The 21,634-nt window shown below is 38.6% G+C and overlaps 1 protein-coding gene across 3 annotated transcripts in view; it reads right to left on the reverse strand.

The window, feature by feature from the left end:
• Positions 1-10,149, reverse strand: part of prdm10.S (PR domain containing 10 S homeolog) — a 54,328-nt gene extending 44,179 nt beyond the window's left edge. For 2 of the 3 annotated variants that reach the window (XM_018227728.2, XM_018227726.2), the window contains exon 1: positions 9,994-10,149. The gene's annotated coding sequence lies outside the window, so the exon portion shown is untranslated. Of the gene's footprint in view, positions 1-9,388; positions 9,635-9,993 lie in introns of those variants that run through there. The other variant, XM_041571307.1, reaches the window with a different exon arrangement.
• Positions 10,150-21,634: the final 11,485 nt, after the last annotated feature.

Consider the following 21,634-nt stretch of genomic DNA (forward strand, 5'->3'; position numbering starts at 1 on the left):
GCAGGGCAGGGCACGCGCAGGTTTATAAAACAGGAAGCCGGCAGTCTAAGGTCGCGGGCAGAAGAGCTTGACCCACAAGAGGAGCGGGTCCCATGGGTATCAGGCCGGCCCGCACATCACAACTAAGTGCAGGTTCTAAGTGCAGGTATTTTGGGCTCTCTTCCAAAAAGCCTCTTATTTTAAATTTCAGAAACTTTGCTTTCCTGCACTGACACTAGAAAAAGAAACAGGACAGTTGGGAGGTATGAGTGTAACATTTATTATACAGCACTGATGAATATGTAGCTTTATAAAACATATGATAATAATATAAATGAATAGTTAAAGTCATTGTTTTTGTAATGTTCACAGTTATAGGACAAGGTTATAGAGTAAGAAGTGGGCACACAAGATTTGATTTAAGCTAAAGCACAAAATAAAAAAAACACCTCATCTGCTTGCAAGTTTAAAACTTTTAGCTGATGTGGAGTGGAAATTTCTCACATTCGCACCTGCAAAGCTTTACAATCCATGTGCTGCCACCCAAGAGCTATGTACAATGAAACCTCAAGTTTTTTGTGGTCCCACCAATATATAATGCATACTGCATTTCTCTGATTTTACATTTTCCCAGATTTTACACCATTTCTTTCTAGTCCCCTGAAAAATGTAAAATGGGGGTTCGACTGTATAGTGTAAGCTGCAATCATTCGGTGAGAGGGTTTATGCTTGTGGGGTTTCAGACAAATAGGTTAGTGGAATAAGATCAGAATCTCAGGAAGCCACAGAAGCTATGCAGAGTGCACAGAAGCTATAACAGAATACAAAATGATTTGACTCCCTATGGGATATATTTATCAAAGAATTAAGTTAGAAATCACCACAGTCCGCTACAGTGAAATTCTCCATTAATTTCTATGGGATTTTAAAAGGCGTATTTATCAAAGGATGAACTCTCACTTGCACCCATTGATAAATACTCTTTTATAAATCCCATAGAAATGAATGAAGAGTGACGGAATTTCAGTCTAGAGGACGGTGGTGATCTCTAATTCCACTCTTTGATAAATATTCCCCTATTTCTCTCACAGGGTTAAATAAATGGAAGCCTCTGTGCTGAGTGCAGCCTTCCAGAGTATTTTACTGGCCCTATTCTGCTCAAATGCTCCACTGATTTCTTTGTATTACACCAGTTTTATATCATCTATGTTTTCAGCCCATTATATGGAATAAACTAGACAGAACTGATAAATATCATTGATGTAAACATAAAGGAAAGACAGCAAGGAAAGAAGTTATAGTCAAATGTAGCACAGCCAATTTCTGCTAAAACCTCCCACGCAGAAATGGACACTTGCACCTGCTTCTGTGACTCATTATCTCAAGATACAGGGAATAAACTACTGTGCCGTGCTACCGCATGATGAATTTTTTACAATGAGGTTGCGAGAAAAGATCCTGCTGTTTCTTACACTCTAATAAAATGCTTTCTCAACAATTTCCTTGATGTTAAAAGCTTTATAAGAGCTTTAAGAGTATTGATTTCTACATAGCAGAGACAAAGGTACAAAAATAAATTATTATACTGTATAATATACAGGTGTGCCCTAATGTATATAAATTGTAGCTTTCCTCATCATTTACAGACCACTTGCACTTCGCAGAAAAGAAAAACGAACAGAAAAAAAAACTATGGTGCAAATAAAGGTGACTGGAAATATTTATTTAATGTCTATAATCACCATGAAACCAAATAAAGAGCAAGAGGAAAGCTGTGTTGGACTAAAATTAAGCAGCTTCTTTCATATAGATGTCAGATAAGCCCCATGTTAGTTGCACATGCTACAAGCCAAAGGTCTCTGGGATGGGGCAACAGCAGAATGTTAAAGCTACAGTAACACCAAAAAAAAAAATACATGTGTTTTAAAGGAATGACAATATAATGTACTGCAGCTCTGCACTGGTAAAACTAGTGTGTTTGTTTTAATATAGTTTATATAAACAAGCTGCTGTGTAACCATGGGGGCAGCTATTCAAGCACAGGATACACAGTAGATAACAGATAAGGCTAAAGAATCACACTATACTATAGAGCTTATCTGTTATCTGCTGTGTATCCTGTGGCTTTTCTCTTTTTTCAGCTTTGAATGGCTGCCCCCATGGCTACATAGTAGCTTGTTTATATAAACTATAGTAGTCTTTCTGTTGCAAACACGCCAGTTGTACCAGTGCAGCTCAACAGTACATGATATTTTCATTAATTATAAACACTTTCCTTTTTTTTTTTGGTGTCACTGTTCCTTCAACCCTAGCGAGAGCTTTTTGCTCAGTAACATATGTTCATAAACTCCTCAAGTCGGTTAAAAAGCAATACATTTGTTGTATTTATTTTTAAGAAACCTATGGTTAAGATTTACTTCTCCTTTAAGGGCAAGCTCAACTTGAAACAAACTTTATCGCACCCTACTAAGCAATACTCCTTGATTTCGCTTAGCGTTAGCTGTTACAATTGATTGCAGAGAGTTCTTTGATGCTGCCGAGAAACACATCATGTAGCAGATTGTAACAGTTTATAGAGAGTGCACCTAGCTTAGGGCGAGGTCACACGTGGCATTTTTGTATGACGTTTGTAAAAACGCGGAGTTGAGCGTACATACGGCAAAGAAACCACATGTGCATAATAATGTGCATTTTTCAGCATGTAGTTTTCTTTTACCAATATGCATTTCTATTTTTTCTTGTTTCCCACAATTCCATTTAGAAGAATTTTAATAAACTTTTGTGAAAAAAGGCAAGAGGAAGAGCAATTTACATGCAAATATTCTAGTCTGTCGTTCCAACTATTACCGTTTGTGCTACATTAAGTGGGAGCCTATCTACCATGTACTAGTTTCATTCCAAAATGGAGAGCTTAACTATTGCCAGTTGTGATTCATGAAAAACAATTGCCAATTGCGATTCATGACGGTCTATACAGATACAGGATGAAAACTCATGTATCTGTATTAAATTGATGGTGGATGCCAAGGAATAGTGTATTTCCACATTCTGGCAAAGCAAAAAGAAAATGGAGTCGTGAACACATAGGGGCCTATTTACTTAGCTCGAGTGAAGGACTAGAGGAAAAAAAACTTTGAATTTCGAATGTTTTTTTTGGCTACTTCGACTATCGATTGGGCTACTTCGACCTTCGACTACGACTTTGAATCGAATGATTCGAACTAAAAATTGTTTGACTATTTGACCATTCGATAGTCGCAGTACTGTCTCTTTAAGAAAAAACTTAGACCCCCTAGTTCGCCACCTAAAAGCTACCGAAGTCAACGTTTGCCTATGGGGAAGGTCCCCATAGGCTTAACAATCTTTTTTTGGTCGAACAAAAGTCGTTCGATCGATGGATTAAAATCCTTCGAATCGAACGATTCAAAGGATTTAATCGTTCGATCGAACGATTTTTTGTTCGATCGAACGGATATCGCTAAATCTAGGATTTAACTTCGATCTAGGATTTAACTTCGACAGTCGAATATCGAGGGTTAATTAACCCTCGATATTTGACCTTAAGTAAATTTGCCCCATAGTGTGATAACTAATATCGTAAGTTGCATGGGATTGCACTTATGTTTGCATAATTATGGACATATTAGGCCATGTGACCTCCTGTTAAAATGCCCAGTCAAATGTAACAGATGCTAATCATCCACATAAATAAAGGGACACACAATGACAACCAGAAGCCAGTGCAATCCCTAAGCATTGTCAATCACAATGCTGACCTTTTCAGGGGGAAACAAATGGAAAATCTACAGTGTTGGCAATAAGGTACATTTAAAACGACCACCACCACAAATACAACAATTTAAGTGTTTATATTTAAATGAAATATGAATCAGAGCCCAGATCTCAATTCAATAAAGAATGTTTAGCTGTTCACTCGTGATCAACATGCAACCTGGCAGAACTTCAGCAGTTTTTTCTAAGATGAATAGAAAAAATATGGAATGCCCAGATGTGCAAAACAGACTCTAAACTGGAATTGATGCCAAAGAACTATTAAAAATTTGAAAAATTTGAAAGGGAGTATATTTATGCAATGAGTTCTGCTAGGTTGTATTCCTGTGTAATTCTTTTAAATACTTTTGAAAAAATCTGTTTTCATTTTGAAGGTGATGCCTATGTAAAAAGTTCAAAGTGCCATAAAGTATCTTTAACTCCAGAGGAACTGCAGCATGTAAAACATGGGGTGCATCAGAGTAATTACACAATAATGCCTTCTTCTGCCGGGAAGCTGCATGTTTTAAATATGGCAATTTCTCTGCATAGGGAAGCAAAGGTATTTAAGGTGATTATTTTCTTGTAGGAGAGGAGATTTCCCGTTGGAGACAAAGTGACCCATATCTCATCACCCTGAGGTGAAAGAATACAGTTCTGTTAATAAGTTAAAGGAAAACTATACCCCAAAAATGAATACTAAAGCAACAGATAGTTTACATCATATTAAGTGGCATATTCAATAATCTTTCCAAACTGGAATATATATAGTGAATAAAGTACCCCCTCTTGTAAAATATAAGGATATTATAAGTTACCGAGGAGTTTCATGACCATATAAAAACACGAGGCCGAAGGCCGAGTGTTTTTATACAGGTCATGGAACTCCGAGGTAACTTCTAATATCCTCATATTTTACAACTGGGGGTACTTTATTTATTATAATACACAAGTTTCAGTGAGTCATGTGACAGAAATGACATCACTACTCACCGTTTATAACTGATGACATCAGAACTCACTGTTTATAAGGATATAATTTACAGGATATTCATGGCTTTTGTGTATTATATTTAAGTAAATATTGCCCTTTTACATCTCTTACCTTGAACCCCCATTTTGTGATGGTCTGTGTGCTGCCTCAGAGATCACCTGACCAGAAATACTACAACTCTAACTGTAAAAGGAAGAACTCTGTCTTTTAATTGGCTCATGTGACCTAACAAGTATATTTTGTTTGGTTTGTTTGTGTGCACAGTGAATCATACGATCCTAGGGGGCGGCCCTTATTTTATAAAATGGCAATTTTCTATTTATGATTACCCAATGGCACATAATATTAGAGAAGTATATTATTATGAAAATGTTTTTTTTACATGAAGCGAGGTTTTACACATGAGCTGTTTTATGCGATATCTTTCTATAGAGACCTATATTGTTTGGGGGGTATAGTTTTCCTTTAAAAAAAACAAAATTAAATACATTGTCCATGTTCTATGGCAATAAAGCATTGAACGTTCCAAGGGAGCAAACTCTTTTTACAGAGACTGTATGTGAATCTTATGAAAACATCAGTTTTTTCAGGCAGTTCACGCCTGGAATGTACTTTAGCTTTTTTTAGGGGAACAGCCTCTATCTAGGATTACCCTATGGCACGTACTACTAGAAAATAATATTTTTATGAAAATAGTTTATTTTTATGAAGCAGGGTTTTTTAGACATGAGCTGTTTTTTGTGTTTTATGAAGACCTACATTATTAAGGAGTATAGGTTTTCTTTAAAAAAAAAATGGAAGAATACTCTAATCTCTCAGAAAAACAAGTTCAGCATTGGGTTTTTAAATTTATAACTAGCCTATAAAATGCCCTCTGTTTTAGAAATAGATCAGAACAGTATGAACATACCATACCTCAACACAATATCAGATAAAGGAACAGTTAAGTAAAGGAGATTACAGTACAGTAGTATTATCCCACATGTTAACACAGACCTAGGAGCTATAGCACATAACAAATTCAAAGATTTTGTAGTCCACACAATTTCCATCTTGGCAGGCTGCATAATACTTAAAGGGGAACTATTGCGAAAATTAAAATGTAATATAACCTCCGGCATACTGAAATAAACTTTGTAAATACAATCAATTAAAAATTCTGTATCGTTTCTAAAATAATCAAGTTTATTTTAACTATTCCTCTCTCAGCATCTGTTTCTCCTCATTCTGTCTTCATTCAGGAATTGGGTGTCAGATGAATGATCCAATATATCTTATATGGGGGGCTTCTTTTGCCTAGAAGATGTATTAGAGCTCACTCTATTAAAATCACTAGAAATCATGTCTCTCTACATGCAGAATTTGTGCATTTTGTTATATTTTGTTTATACTGGAATCAGCTGCATGAAGACAGAATGAAGAGAAACAGATGCTGAGAGGAATAGTGAATATAAACTTGATTATTTCAGAAACAATGCAGAATTTTTAATTGATTGTATTTAGAAAGTTTATTACTTCAGTATGATAAAGCTTATATTAAATTTAATTTTTTGTGATAGTTCCCCTTTAAAATTTCCTTGATAGATTTTAACTATAATTGCCCTGACCCTGCACTCACAAGCTCTGACACGACAACAAGTTTTTAAACACTTAAATGCAGCTCAGAGTGAAATATCTACATAAGCAATTTCAAACACTTTGCCGCCTACCCATTGAGCTGGAAATCTGTTGCATATGCCCCATGTTCCAAGATGCTTAGCCTAGCACGAGCTCCCACCATCCATGCCTGTTGCATTTCCTTATTGTCTTGGTCAAGGCCCAGCTTGCATCATATTGCTGAAAAATTACCACCATTAACTGGAACTTGATTAGATTATTCTTGATGCAGGTAGAAAAGGGACACTTGTGTCTAGAATTTGTTTCTCGAATTAATGCAACTGGGAAAAAGTGATTTGCACGGTGTTCCTGACCTACATTGTATTGTTAGCATTACTAAGCCATGTGTCATAAGCCTAAAAACTAGGGAAAGAAGCCTTAAAACCAGGGGTGTTCAGACAAAGCAGAACGTGCAGTTGCGGGGGGGTGCTGCATTGAAAAGGGCCCAGACAGGGCCCGGGCCAAACGGTAGGCAGTGTAGGCACGTGCCTAGGGCGCAAAGCTGGGGGGCGCCAGGTACGTACCTCGCTTACCCCCAGTTCGGTCCCCTCTCTGGCTGACTCTGCTCTTTCTACTTCTTTTTTCGCTCATGCGCACGCGAGCGCCTATTCATGCAGGAATGCTAAGCTGGTGCCGAAACAGCCGGCTTGCCTAGGGCGTCTGTGCGGCGTGGCCCTGGGCCCAGTAAGAACCTAATCAGTGAGCAATTTCAATATATCATGGTACAATTGGTCAACTTAGCTTACATTTTTGGGGTCCAAAATTGAATTTGCTGTGAGGCCCATTAACATCTAGTTACACCACTGCAGAAAACTCTTACATTCTTTTTGGCAAAATATCTATAAGACAGGTTGAAAACCCCAGTTCTACTGGCTATCAGGAGGGCTCTGTACACAGGTCATAAGCTGCAGACTAAAGTAGGGTTGCCACCTTTTGGAGAATCAATTAAAGGAAAACTCTACCCCCAAATGAATATTCAAGCAAGATAGTTTACATCATATTAAGTGGCATATTCAAGAATCTTACCGAACTGGAATATATATTTAAGTAAATATTGCCCTTTTACATCCTTTCTCTTGAGCCCCCATATTGTGAATTTTGTTTGTTAGGTGGCTCATGTAACCTAACATGTTTGGTTTATTTGTGTGCACTTTGAATTATAGGATCCCAGGGGGCGGTGGCCCTTAATTCTTAAAATGGCAATTTTCTATTAAGGATTACCCAATGGCACATACTACTAAAAAAATGTGTATTATTATGGGTTATTTATATTAAGCAGGGTTTTACATATGAGCTGCTTTATGCAATATATTTTTATAGAGACCTACATTGTTTATATGCATAGTTTTCCTTTAATGCCAGTAAGGTGTCAACCTTTATCAGAGGAACCAAGTCTGTAGCTTTATGGAGTGGACCCATCATTACTCTATTATAAATCAGATCACTACAGTGCCTAAATAGTATTTACTTACTAATACTTGCTAATTTGTAAGTAAATAAGCCCTTCCACTCAGAAATAGCCTCATCTTTGCAAAATTGTGTTAAAAAGTGATTGCAGATATAAACTGGCTATTATTGTGGATGTTGAGTTAAATCTTATATCTTGACTCAGCCTGATTTTTCCACTAATGGCCAAACACGGCAGATTTAAGTTGACAATATTGGTCCTTTAAGGCCCCCATACACGGGCCGATAAAAGCTACCGACAGACTGAGTCTGAAAGTCGGCCAGATCCCGTCCTGGCCGCATCTGTGCGTGTATGCAGTCCCACGATCTGACTGCCCGTTTCGAATGCATTTTGATCATTGGGCCCACTTCAATGTGGATATATCGGGGAGAGATCCACTTGTTTGGTGACATCGCCAAACGAGTGGATCTCTGCGTCTATGGGCACCTTAAGACCGATTCAGCAGCTTATCTGCCCCTGTGTGGGTCTTTTTGATGGGCCTCCCCGATATTGATCGGGTAGGTTTGATTTTCCTTTGCGAGCTCGGACCACATTGTGTAATTGATGCGAACCTCCTCTCGTTGGCACCCATTGCAATTGCGGTTATCCGATAATTTGGCCCAAGGGCCAAACTATTGGATTAACCAGATATCGTCATGCCTTTGGTGGGCATATCGGCGAAAGACCCACTCGTTTGGTGACCTCTGATCTTATAGTGGATACAATACACAAAAGCCATGAATATCCTGTAAATCAGTGATCCTCAACCAGTAGCCCGTGAGCAACAAGTTGCTCTCCAACCCCTTGGATGTTGCTCTCAGTGTCATCAAAGCAGGGGCTTATTTTTGAATTCCAGGCTTGGAGGCAAGTTTTAATTGCATAAAAACTAAGTATAGTGCCAACTAGAGCCTCCTGTAGGCTGCCATTCCACATAGGGGCTACCAAATGGCCAATCTCAGCCCTTATTTGGCACCCAAAGGACTTTTTTATGCCTGTGTTGCTCCTCAACTCTTTTTACATTTGAATGTGGCTCACGGGTAAAAAAGGTTGGGGACCCCTGCTGTAAATTATATCCTTATAAACGGTGAGTTCTGATGTCATCAGTTATAAACGGTGAGTTCCGATGTCATTTCTGTCACGTGACTCATTGAAATTTGTGTATTATAATAAATAAAGTACCCCCAGTTGTAAAATATGAGGATATTAGAAGTAACCTCAGAGTTCCATGACCTGTATAAAAACACTCGGCCTTCGGCCTCATGTTTTTATATGGTCATGAAACTCCTTGGTAACTTATAATATCCTTATATTTTACAAGAGGGGGTACTTTATTCACTATATAACTAAATTGTTCAAAATGGATAATATATTACTTAACTCAAATGTTTTTAATCTTCAAAAGATATAATTTAAAATTGAGATAAGATGCCGAATTTCCAAAATGGGCTTTAATGACTGAAAGCAGCTTGGATATCACGTGTGCCAGAGACTCAAACTAACCAAGTTCTACCACACAGAGTAACAGAATACAGTAACAACACCTGATAAAACAAAACTGGCGGGAACCCCGGAGTAAGAGAGCCAGCGGTCAGCCCCAACCTGAGGAGGAGGGGGGGAGTAGTACAAAACATTAAGTATCTGTGGCCCGAATGTGGCTGTATTACGCTTTCTGAATAAATACAAGTACTGGCGCTTTATTACCCTGCTATCTTCAATGATTTCCTGTCCTTTATAAACCACTCTATAGTCAAACCCAAAAGAGCAACTATACTCCCCCCCAGTTTATCGGGGTAAGATGCAGTGTCCCAACGGCTCCAAAGGGGCGGGGGTGGACTGTACCATCGAGGGCTATCTGTCGGGGCTATTAAAAAGAAGAGAGCCCGGAAAAGGCACCACGCCAACCCCTTTCGTTCGGGCCAATAGTCGTTCATACTTAAACAATTCAATTCTTGATAACAGCATTGACAAGGATTAAAATGACATTTGCTACAAGGAAACACAATCGCCATTTTGGGTGGGACTAAAACGACAACAACCCCTGTTTCCAACCCAAAGCACTGAGCGAGATAGGGACGGCTAACAAACCAGAATTATGTCAAATGGGCACAGAAAGCCCTTAAATCGTTATTCTCCTGCGCGTTCTTACCTCAGGGAGTCTGTGATCTAACTGTGCATTCATTCCTTCCTTCCTCGCTTCACATTTTTGAATTTAGATGATAATATCCAACCTGTTCTCACCTCAGAATGGTAGCTGCAGAGATGGTGTCTTTGCCTGTATTAACATAATCTGCCTAGCAACCGTTAAACTCATGTTGTTGATTGGCCAGTTTATTCGAACGCTTAGTAAAAAAACAAGACTTTTCAATAGAAGTTGATAGGTTTGCAAAGCTAAATATGTTACGCATAAAATATATTGTTTTAAAACTGTCCTTAGTTGTCATTTTATGCATCTATATCAATTTTCAAACGATTTCATCTTAGTCCGTGAATAAGATTACGGACCAATCAGAAAACGATTTTACCCCACTACGTAAAATGAAGCGATACATACAGTGCCCCCACTGGTTTGTTGGAGAAGTGCTGGGAATGGGATTTTCACTCCAGGATTCGGAATATTTCTACATGAGGTGATTTATATTGTCGAGCTGCTGCCAAGCCTATTGTACAAATGCAAACATATTGTAGGTGGAGATGAGGGACATTATTATGAGGTGACTGTATTTGGATAAAGATGGCAATTTTTAACTAAACATGCTTTGAAATTCACTGCTAAACATCTCTCATCATTGCTGTTTAGCAAACTGTATCTTTTACATATTCCCACAATTTTGTAAATAATCTGTCCATTTTATTTTATTATGAACAATGAATATACTTAGAAACTACGGGTATGGGACCTCTTATCCAGAAGGCTCAGGACCTGTAGTTTTCCAGATAACAGATCTTTCCATAGTTTGGCTCTTCATACCTTAAGGGGGTCATTTACTAAACTCCGAATGCAAAAATCACAAAATTCGTGACATTTTTTTTCTAAAATCACAAATTTTTGGAATTTATTAAACCCCGAAGATGGAAAAGTCCGAATCAGAAAATCCGGCAAATCAGACCTGTCGAGGTTACATATAAGTCAATGGGAGAAGTCCCAATGATTTTTCAACGTGCGCTGGGTTTCATGCGATACCAAAAAACATAAGAAATCACAGTTTTCGCGTGAAATATCCGGGGGGAAAAATTGTGAAAATTAAAATTTTTCCCACAAAGCAAATTTTCTGGAAAATGTAATAAATAAGCGTAAAAAACCCGAGCAGATTTGATCAGAGTTTGCAACAGAAAATGTTGAGATAAAATCAGACTTTGATAAATAACCCCCTAAGTGTACTAGAAAATCATGTAAACATTAAATAAACCCACTTGGATTGTTTTGCCTCCTATAAGGGTTAGTTCACACGAGGAGATTCGGGGAGATTTTGTCGCCTGGTGACTAATCGCCTCATATTCTAGGCGACAATGTCCTCGAACTGCCTCAGCGTGTCGTCCCATAGGCTACAATGAAAAGTCGCCTGCGCTAGAATTCAATATATCTTAGTATGGATCAATTACAAGGTACTGTTTTATTACAGAGAAAAAGGAAATGATTTTCAAAATTTTGGATTATTTGGATAAAATGGAGTTTATGGGAGTCAGCCTTTCTGTAATTAGGGGCTTTTTGGATAACTGGTTTCTGTATAACGAATCCCACACCTGACCTTGCGATGGCTACCTTTATTTTGAATATCACTCCACATGTCACAAACCAGAAAATTGTACTAGTTTTCATTTTTTAGAACCTGCATGTTTACAAAATGTAAAATAAAATAACTTTCATAGTGCTTTCAGTAGTTAAAGCTGGCAAAATACAGAGCTGTGTCTTTGGTTTCAGCCACAAGAATTTAGTCGGGTAAGGATTCTTAACTGAAGGGTCAAAAGAGAGACACAAAAATGGGCCCAACTGTATTGCGAATGGTTACCATAATCTCTTTTAAAAAAGTTGTATTTTTTCTATGGATGCACCGAATCCACTATTTTGGATTCGGGCGAACCCCCGAATCCTTCTGGAAAGATTCGGCCGAATACCGAACCGAATCTGAATCCTAATTTGCATATGCAAATTAGGGGTGGGAAGGGGAAAATATTTTTGACTTCCTTGTTTTGTGACAAAAAGTCATGTGATTTCCTTCCCCATCCCTAATTTGCATATGCATATGCAAATTTGCATATGCAAATTAGGATTCGGATTTGGTTCGGCCTGCCAGAGGGATTCGGCCGAATCCTAATCCTGCTGAAAAAGGGCGAATCCCGAACCGAATCCTGGATTCGGTGTATCACTAATTTTTTCATACGATACAAAAATTAAAGGACAAGGAAAGTGTAATGCACGGGGGTGACAACATGTTAAGTGTATTAATGTGGTAACTTTTTTCCCCAGACGAGAGCTCCTGTTTGAAAAAAATTCCACTGATCCTAAAATCTTTTTTATGACTGCACTGCCATCTTTTCAGTATTTGTGTAGGCTCTCTTGCGGCTTCCTAGGATTGCGCATGCATAGTCAAATCCGATTTCTAGGATTGCATTCTTTTCCAAGCAGGTTAAAGTAAAATAGCAAAACATAATAGAGTGCCCTAATGTATTGCCCTTTCTTTGTTTTTTAATTAAATTATGTGCATATCCGGTTCTAAACTATTTTTTGGGTCCACAACTCATCGCCTGACTTAATATGGGTCCCACGAGCAACATGTTAAAGGAATTGTTTAGTATAAAAATAAAAATTAGGTAAATAGATAGGCTGTGCAAAATAAAAAATGTTTCTAAAATAGTTAGCCAAAAATGTAATGTATAAAGGCTTGGAGTGACTGGATGTCTAAAATAATAGCCAGAACACTACTTCCTACTTTGCAGCTCTCTTGGTTTCCACTGATTACCAGGCAGTAACCAATCAGAGACTTGAGTGTGGACCACATGGGTCATAACTGTTGCTTTTGAATCTGAGCTGCATGGCAAGGATCAGTTGCAAACTCACTGAACAGTTATGTCCCATGTGGCCCCCTTCAAGTCATTGACTAACTCAGAGTTAGAGAGCTGCAAAGCAGGAACTTCTGTTCTGTTCTGTTATACATCCAGTCACTCCATCCTTTATAATTACATTTTTGGCAGACTAACTATATTAGAAACATTTTTTATTTTGCACAGTTTTTATTTTTACATTGAACTGTTCCTTTAAGAAACAATGATTTACAATATGTAGACAAATTGTTTCATTTGGATGTAGGAATGATTCTCCAGCTTTCCACTGCACAGCAACACGTCTGCTTATTTTTTTTTCTCTGTACTATGGGTCTGCATGTCCTAATGCAAGTAAAAACATCCATGGGGCACATCCGTAGGTTATGGACATAGGAATAGTTTTAAAGGGAAAGCAGGTCAAGCTTTAGGCCATCTAAGTAAAGATATGTGTGCTACTGTATAATAATTGGTAAGACCTGATCTTGACTTTTACACTCATGTTTGGAAGCTATTCCTACAGAAGAAATATATTCATAGAATAATTACTTTCCATAGAAGGGCAAATAATGATTTGTGGCCTAAATGAAATAAACAGTGCTGTTTCTTTTATGAGACAAATTGAGATGGCACTTTACCGGGGTTGGAAAAATCTGGTAACTTTTAAGAGCTGAGTTTTTATTTTTTCACAGAAAATTGTACTCTGCAATAGTGTCCCTGTACCCCTCAATTCATGGTCCAAGGTCTGTAATAAAGCATGGGGGTGCTAATTATTAAAAAAACAACACTGTACATAAAAGAAAAGTAGTATAATGATTGTGGGTTATGTGTGCAAGTTACATCTCAATACATTTGAATGATGAAAGTTATTACTGAAAGGCATATAATTCACTAATTTTTGTTGCACATTCCTTGTGCATATGGTGTGCATATAGATACATATCAGTGACTACCTCCCAATTCACTTGTATGTGTCATCCAGGCATTCCAAATCTTATTATATTAATTCTTTGTCCCTGTGCATCTACAGTTTCTCCAGAATAAGAACATTATCCAGTTAAGTTTTCACTAAGTGAATATCTAGGGCATGTGTTTTCCACGCTTTTGCAATCGTTTGCTTTGCAGCTGAGAAAATATGGGTAATAAGTATCCTTTTATATTTATTCCCTCCAGACACTCGCTTATTTAAGAGGGCCTCTGCCTGGTCCTTTCTTGATGAGAGACCAGTAACATTAGAAATAAGAGCATAGATACGTATCCAGAATCTTGCAGCTTTTGAGCACTCTCACCGTGTATGCATAATAAAAGAACCTAGTTGTCCACAATTGCTGAAGCAATGGGATGATGAAGATGGGTAGCATTTTGCCAGGGATTTCTGGGACCAAAAACCATTGATGGAGCACTTTCTGTGAAGTTTCCTGTATAGGGATGTTAATGGAACAGCAAACTGAATTTCTAATAATATACCTCCAAGTGTCGCAGTTGTAACAGAACTATAGAGCCTGTTCCCATCTCTGAACAAAGCTTAGGTCCTTTATAGAGGTTTGGTGGGCCATATGATCATATAAATCAAAATTTACCTTTTTTTGTGAAAGAACCCGAAGGCACATCATTTCGAAGGGGGTTGAACGTGGGATGCAAGCTTTACTTTTAAAGATGGGTCTGCCTAGGTACTGATAAATCTAAATACTAAGATATACTAGATATACAAGACAATAGTGTGGTTCAAGGGGCTGACGTACGTGATTTAAGTGTAAAATTAGAGCTTGCCATAGAAAAGCTCAACCACTTTTCTCTCCTAGGGAATTTTTAGAAATATATTTATCAATGGGTGAAAGTTAACGTGGCCATAATTGTACCAATATTATTGTATGGAAGATCTTTCATACAATAATCAGTGCGTATGTGGTGGGCAACAAGACGACCGATATCGGTAAAAAGCCTTGGATATCGGTTGTCTCCTCGATCAGGCAGTACTGAAAATTTTTGATGGGTGCCCGAACATCATAAAATTGATGTTTGCGCATATTATGTGAATACCCCTCTGTGAAAATCACTATTAAACTTCAACTTGAATAATTGTAACTGAAGTGTTAAACATTTTTGAGGGGAAAATTCCAGTGAAGTGTAATGCTGTGTTTTTTTAATGTTTATTTATTTCAAAAGTCACTTTTCAGATAGGGACAGATTTACATATGGTCGAATATCGAGGGTTAATTAACCCTCGATATTCGACTGCCGAATGTAAATCCTTTGACTTCGAATAACGACTTCGATCGGATGATTAAATCCTTCGAATCAAACGATTCAAAGGATTTTAATCCATCGATCGAACGATTTTTCTACAACCAAAAAAACATAGGAAAGCCTATGGAGACCTTCCCCATAGGCTAACATTGCACCTCAGTAGGCTTTAGGTGGCGAAGTAGGGGTCAAAGTTTTTTTTAAAGAGACAGTTCTTTGACTATGGAATGGTCGAATATTCTAACGATTTTTAGTTCGAATCGTTCGATTCGAAGTCGTAGTCGAAGGTCGAAGTAGCCAATTGGTCGAAGTAGCCAACAAAACATTTCGAAATTCAAAGTTTTTTTTATTCTATTCCAAGTGTCATGTGTATTCTCTCAATCAGAACCATCAGATCTAGGCTACAGTTTGTGCCAACATTAATAGTATGTAATCCTCAATGGTATAACTACGGGGGGCCTGCCCCCCCCAGTGGAAATCACAGGTTACCCACAGAGTGAATCTGTTTTGCTTAGCATATCTTATCAGTGTATTTTGATGTGCAGAGAGGCTTGCCTTTAGTAAATCCCTCACAGGATCTTTAGTAAAGTCCTATTCTGTTCTGTGCCTCTAAGGCAGCCTTACTCAGCATCAATATGCCTTGGCTTTCACAGTCTCAAAAGACAAATTTGTTGCAATTCTCAAGTGGTCCGTTTGTAATCATACCGGTGTAAGTGCTGCATCCAAATTTTCGGTAATGGAATTTTGGAAAATATAGTCAAAATATAGTTATTCAAATCAAGAGCATTGCCAAAGAGGCTTCAGGTCAGATGCATCAATCCCCACAAAGAGCAGCCGCCTAACTGTAGTATAATGACTACATTTCAGCAATGAGGAAAGAACTCTTCATGCAGTGGCGTAACTACCGGGGGAGCAGGGGGTGCGATTGGGCCAGGGCCCGCACCCCCTCAGGGCCCCCCGGCAGCTCACACGCCACTCTCTCCTTAGGGAAATGCGTCCGTTTCCTGCCATACGGAGGGGGCGGGGCCGGCTGCACGTCCCGCGCCAGGGCCTGCCCCCTCTAGTTACGTCTCTGTCTTCATGGAGTGTAAGTGCTAAATTTGAACTTAGTTGCAGACTAACAACACAAAACAATATCTTTCTGGCCCCTTGTTGCCCTTTCTCAAGTGTACAGAACACAGTGAACTTTTAAGCACACTCATTGTTCCACCCCTGTGATACAAAAAGGAAAATCATCAGTTCAGTTAAGCAAATCTATAATACAAGAGTCCATTGCTTTCAACAACAAAAAAATGCATATCAAATAAATAGGAATTTTGTGTCCATAGGAAGAATAGCAATGTTATAAACATGGCAGATGTTAACATTAAAGAAATGAAAGCCCTTCACAGTGATTAGCAATGTAACTAAACAGTGGCATAACTATAGAGAAAGCAGACCCTGCAGTTGCAGGGGAAGGGCGGCCTGCTCTCTTACCTGCGGCGAGGAAGAGGGACGCAAGTATGATGGGAGTGGGTGGGGTGGAGGCGGGATGGGAAGTGGGCGGGAGGATGGGGACCGGATTGCGCTGGGCCCCTCTGAAGATTTTTTAGCTGGAGGGCCCATTGCCCTCTAGTTACACCACTGGAACTAAATATACTGAAAAGTCTATTGTTAATAAAATGATGGACATACTGACATTTTCAAATAAATTGCTTCAAAATTTGAAACACTTAGGGAAATACAATCATCCCAGAAATAAACAGAAATAATGAAGTGTCGCTATCTGGCAGTAGTTAGAAGATGGTAGGGCAGGTTATTGTTTCCAGCCTTGCTGCAATCCATTATTAGCACTGCAGGAAAGGCCCACCTGACAGGCAGAATATATACAGCTTTTAGCCTTGCTGTGATGTATGCCTTTTATCATATGATGAATCCAAGTCATCTCCTCAGTGCTTCTACTTCATACCAAGTACTCTACAGATTGTTTTTTAATTAAATATTTTTAAAATTATAGTCTTTTTTTCTGAAATCAACATGCACTTTTATTGCAGCAACGTGAAATTAATTACATTTCCCTGGTAATTTGTTTTAGTTATTATCCTTGCAAGAGCTTCAATCCCTGCCTCTAATCTCCTCTGACGACAAGCGTTTTGCTTTATCCATAAGAAGGATTTGCCATTATCATTAGACCAAGACTATGGAAATCAATTTCATCCCTTGTGTGCATGAAGCCCCACACAAATCTCTCTCATGCAGTGAGAAAATAGCATTGGCTGTGGCTGTTAAAAATGAAAGTCTGTGCTATACATATATTTGCACCATATATTGAGTACTATATTTCTCTTAAAAAGGGAATAGTTAATCACTGGTGACACCCCCCCCCCCTCCAGTGATAATTGCTTGCCAGTGACCCAAATTGCTGAAAAATGCACCAGCCCAGGGTATTATTATTCTGAGCGCTGCCTTCTTCTCACCAATCCCAGGATCCCTTGTGGGCTGGTCTAGGTTGTGCATGTGACAGTAGAGTAAAATTGCAACTTAAAAGTGAAAAGTAAACTTTTGCTCTGCTCCTGTGTGTAGGCATAGCCCAGGACCACAGCAAAGATTCCAGGAACGTAGACAGCCGTGTAGCTCTCACTAGAATAGTACCCCAGCTCAGCACACTTTTCAACAAGTAGGAGTGCATTGAGACATGGATTTTTACTATTGAGTGCTGTTCTTATTGTGCACACTTCAATTTGTTGTGTGGATTGGCCTCAAAATTTGTGTGCGCTTCCATGAGCACACACCTTAGAGGGAAGATTGATGTTATGGAGAAACCTAATCAAAGTGAGCTAATTCATTAAAGGAGAAGGAAAGTCATTTCACATTTGGGGGTTCCAAATGTTAGGCACCCCCAAGTGAATGTATTTACTTACCTGAAACCCCGGGCTAGTGCTAATATCAGCAGAAAACTTCACCGACCTGGGTTATTCCAGCGAGCACCACGGAGCACTCCTCTTTCGGCTTCTTCTCTCTTCAAATTTCCCGGGCAGACATATGCACAGTAGAATGAAAAAGCCGACTTTTTTTTCACACACATATACAGTTACATACTGCATGTATTTTCACTTGTGATAAATCTGCGCTATTGTGGGCACCAAAATGTCTTTAGTTTCCTTCCCATCAGCAATTATGGTAATTGCCAGTGGGGAAACATTCGAAACGCTTTGGCATTCCTAAGTTGACTTGCAAGAAAAATAGTTATTTTTTAATAAATGACTCTTCTGTTAATAATGAGCTCTTTGACAAGTGGGTCAACTCCTCCCACATAGATAATGGACAGGAATTATAATTATCAGTTTATCATAATAAAATGTATATAAACCTCTTACTTGTCCCACCTTCACAAACCCAGTGTATTTTTCATCAGTCACCACAGAGTGATAGTGGGACATTCACTAAGAATCGTAGTTGCGCTTCGCCGCACTTCGCCAGGCGTATTTTCGCCAGCGCTCCGCAAATTCACTAAAATCAGAAGTTGCGCTCAGGGGTAGCGTAAGGTTGTGAAGTTGTGCTAGCGTTGATTCGCCAAGCAAAGCGAAGTTACGCTAGCGATGGTTAATTTGCATACGGCGCCAAATTCAAATTTCAATGGAAGTATTCGTAGCAGCACTACACAAGCCTTGAACCTTCAAAACATCAAATACAATTTTTATTTTGCCCTACACATGTGTCCACTGTATAGTTAAGTTGCCATGAGTTAGGAAATGTAGGGGGGAAGGAGGGGAGCCCCAAAAAATGTTTCAATCTTTTTCAGCCTATCACCCATAATAAAGAAAAAACGCCAGCGTTTTTGGGACTTAGAAAATGTTTAAACTTTTTTTGAAGCAATCCCTATCTACTCTATTGCACTTCGCCTGGTCTGAGGTGGCGAAGGAAGTCTGGCGTAAAAGGTAGCGTTCAGAACAATGCGCGCGTTAGTGAATTTGCGTAGTTACGTCCGTTGCGCAAATTCGGCAGGCGTAAGGGTGCGAAGTTACACTAGCGAAGTTATGCCAGCGTCAGTTAGTGAATTTGCGAAGTAACGAAAATGCCCAACGCTAGCGAATTCATGCTAGCGTTAGGCGCTTCGGCGCTTAGTGAATTTGCCCCATAGTCTTCCTGCTTCCTGCTTCTTTCATCTTCTTTCATCTTTCATTGACTGTAAGTTTGTAAAGAATTTGACAATAAGGAGAAGTGGCATTGCAAATAGCAACACGATCACTTGGTACTGGTTCCTGGTTTCTTTGTGCCACAGGCTCAATAGGCCAATTCCTCCAGACTGGCTGGACACCCTGGTCTTAAAAAACCTGTTGATCATGTTCTTATGTGTTGCTGTTGCCAATCTTTGCTTCATGATATTATGCACTTTGTTTCTTCTGTGGTCTTCTGTAAGACTGTTTTCATCTCACAAAACGAGGAAAATTGACTTAAACTACTCCCATGGGCCAACTTTGCTCACAATAATCTCAAGCATAAATCTTTAGCCTCGTTTCCATGTTTTATGTCTATGGTCTTCCTCCTGCCCTTATCAAGGTTGATGTCCTGCTGCAGAATCCCTGGTCCAGTATTGTAAAGGACATGTGGGGGCCTATTTATGAAGCCTCAGATTTTTATGGTTGAGTTTTAAAAGGCAAAAAAAATCTGAATTTTTAGAGGAAAAACAGAACTCATTTTCTTCTGAAATTTATTATGCTCTGAAGCTGCTAAAATTCAGAATCCGGATATACTCCGGCTAAAGCCTGTCGAAGCCATGTAAAATGTAATGGCAGATGGTCCCTTTAACAATTGGAAGATGTTTTTGGCTTCATTATTCTCAATAGTTTCAGGCTGTTTGATGCGGTTTTTGTTCTATAATCCGATAAATTAGAGTTTTTCGGGTTCAAGTTCTCTTGGTGGCAATTTGAAAAAGTATCATGATTCGAATTGTCGTACGATTTTGTTGAGACTTTTCACACACAGAAAATTTTCTATCCAAATTGTTAGTAAATTAAGCCAGATTGTTAGGAACATTACACTTTGGTAACTCCCAACTGAAAACCTTGTTTCCTAGGTCCTTTCACAAAACTAAACCCTTGAAGTAGCATTGATTCTCTGCTCTAACCTGTAACCAAAAATGCCCTTTTTGTTGATCTCAGTCCTCTTTCCCTTGTACTCTTAGATGGTGATCAGGCATTTCAGGTGCAAGACTTTGTGGACTCTCATAGATCAAGAGGTAAAGTCCTAATTCATTTTCACTGGACAGGTTTTGGTCTTGTATGGATACCAACGGCAGTTTCCCCAGGGCGTCTTAACAGGGATTTGGTGAAGGCCAGTGCTGGCAAGGGTTATTTTACTTCACAGAAGAATATGGCTTGTGCCGTGTGACTAGAGCTGTCATCCCAGGGTTCTACATATACAGCGTGTTACATAACCTTTACAACATAGCTTGGGTAATTTAAAGTTAAATTACATTTTTTGCTAAAAATACCTTGTAAAACATTGCTATCACCTTTACCTGTGGAAGATTTTGCTACACTAGAAGGCTAGTTGCAATAAAATAAGGAGAAGAACGCAGACTGTTAGCACTCACTTGGCTAATACATTCATAACTGCGTAATTAACTTATTATAAATTAACCAAAATCCAGAACTGCATCATCATAAAGCTTTCTAGTCTAATCCTGTACAAGAGTACCTTAGTCAGATATACTGTATAACACAGGCATACAGTTATACAAAGCAAGTTCATATAGACACATTTTGGGTGGTGGAACAGACCAGCCAACAAACAAAAAATCAAAACAGGGCTGATTTACATACAGAGATGCTAACCGGTGCAAGGGCAGTAGTAATGAACAATTAGTTGAAATGAAAGTCAAAACCTGATTGGCTTCTATAGGGAACTTTCCTTTTTCAGTGTAGCCCATACAATTGAGAGAAAAAGGCTCTGAGTGAGACCTGTTCATTTTTGACAATACCAGTTTCACCCAGCAGATGTCTCACTCATTTTGATATATGATATATTGAGTTACACAGCAGGTTAGATTAGTATCTGTGTGAAAGAGAAATTGGTTTTATAACAGCATTAGGCTGCCTTATACTTGTTTTATAAACTACAGTACATTATACTCTGTATAAACAGATCACAGTCCTTGACATGTACAGTAGGTTAGTTTGGGTAGTATGTGGGAATGCTTTAGGGGCTTTGATCTGTTATAAACTATATTCGAGTGCCCTCCATCGATTTAAATTTCCCCCTCTAGATTTCTCAGTTTAGTAAATTAATTTAGAAAATCTGTTCTATACAAACTAGCTAAAAATGAATTTTACTGCATCAGTTAGATCATTTTACAATTAAAATTAAAGGGGTGGTTCACCTTTAAAGCGATACTGTCATGGGAAAAAACATTTTTTTCAAAATGAATCAGTTAATAGTTCTGCTCCAGCAGAATTATGTACTGAAATCCATTTCTCAAAAGAGCAAACAGATTTTTTTATATTCAATTTTGAAATCTGACATGG

Source organism: Xenopus laevis, chromosome 7S (assembly GCF_017654675.1).
Source record: "Xenopus laevis strain J_2021 chromosome 7S, Xenopus_laevis_v10.1, whole genome shotgun sequence".
Classification (NCBI taxonomy): Eukaryota; Metazoa; Chordata; class Amphibia; order Anura; family Pipidae; genus Xenopus; species Xenopus laevis.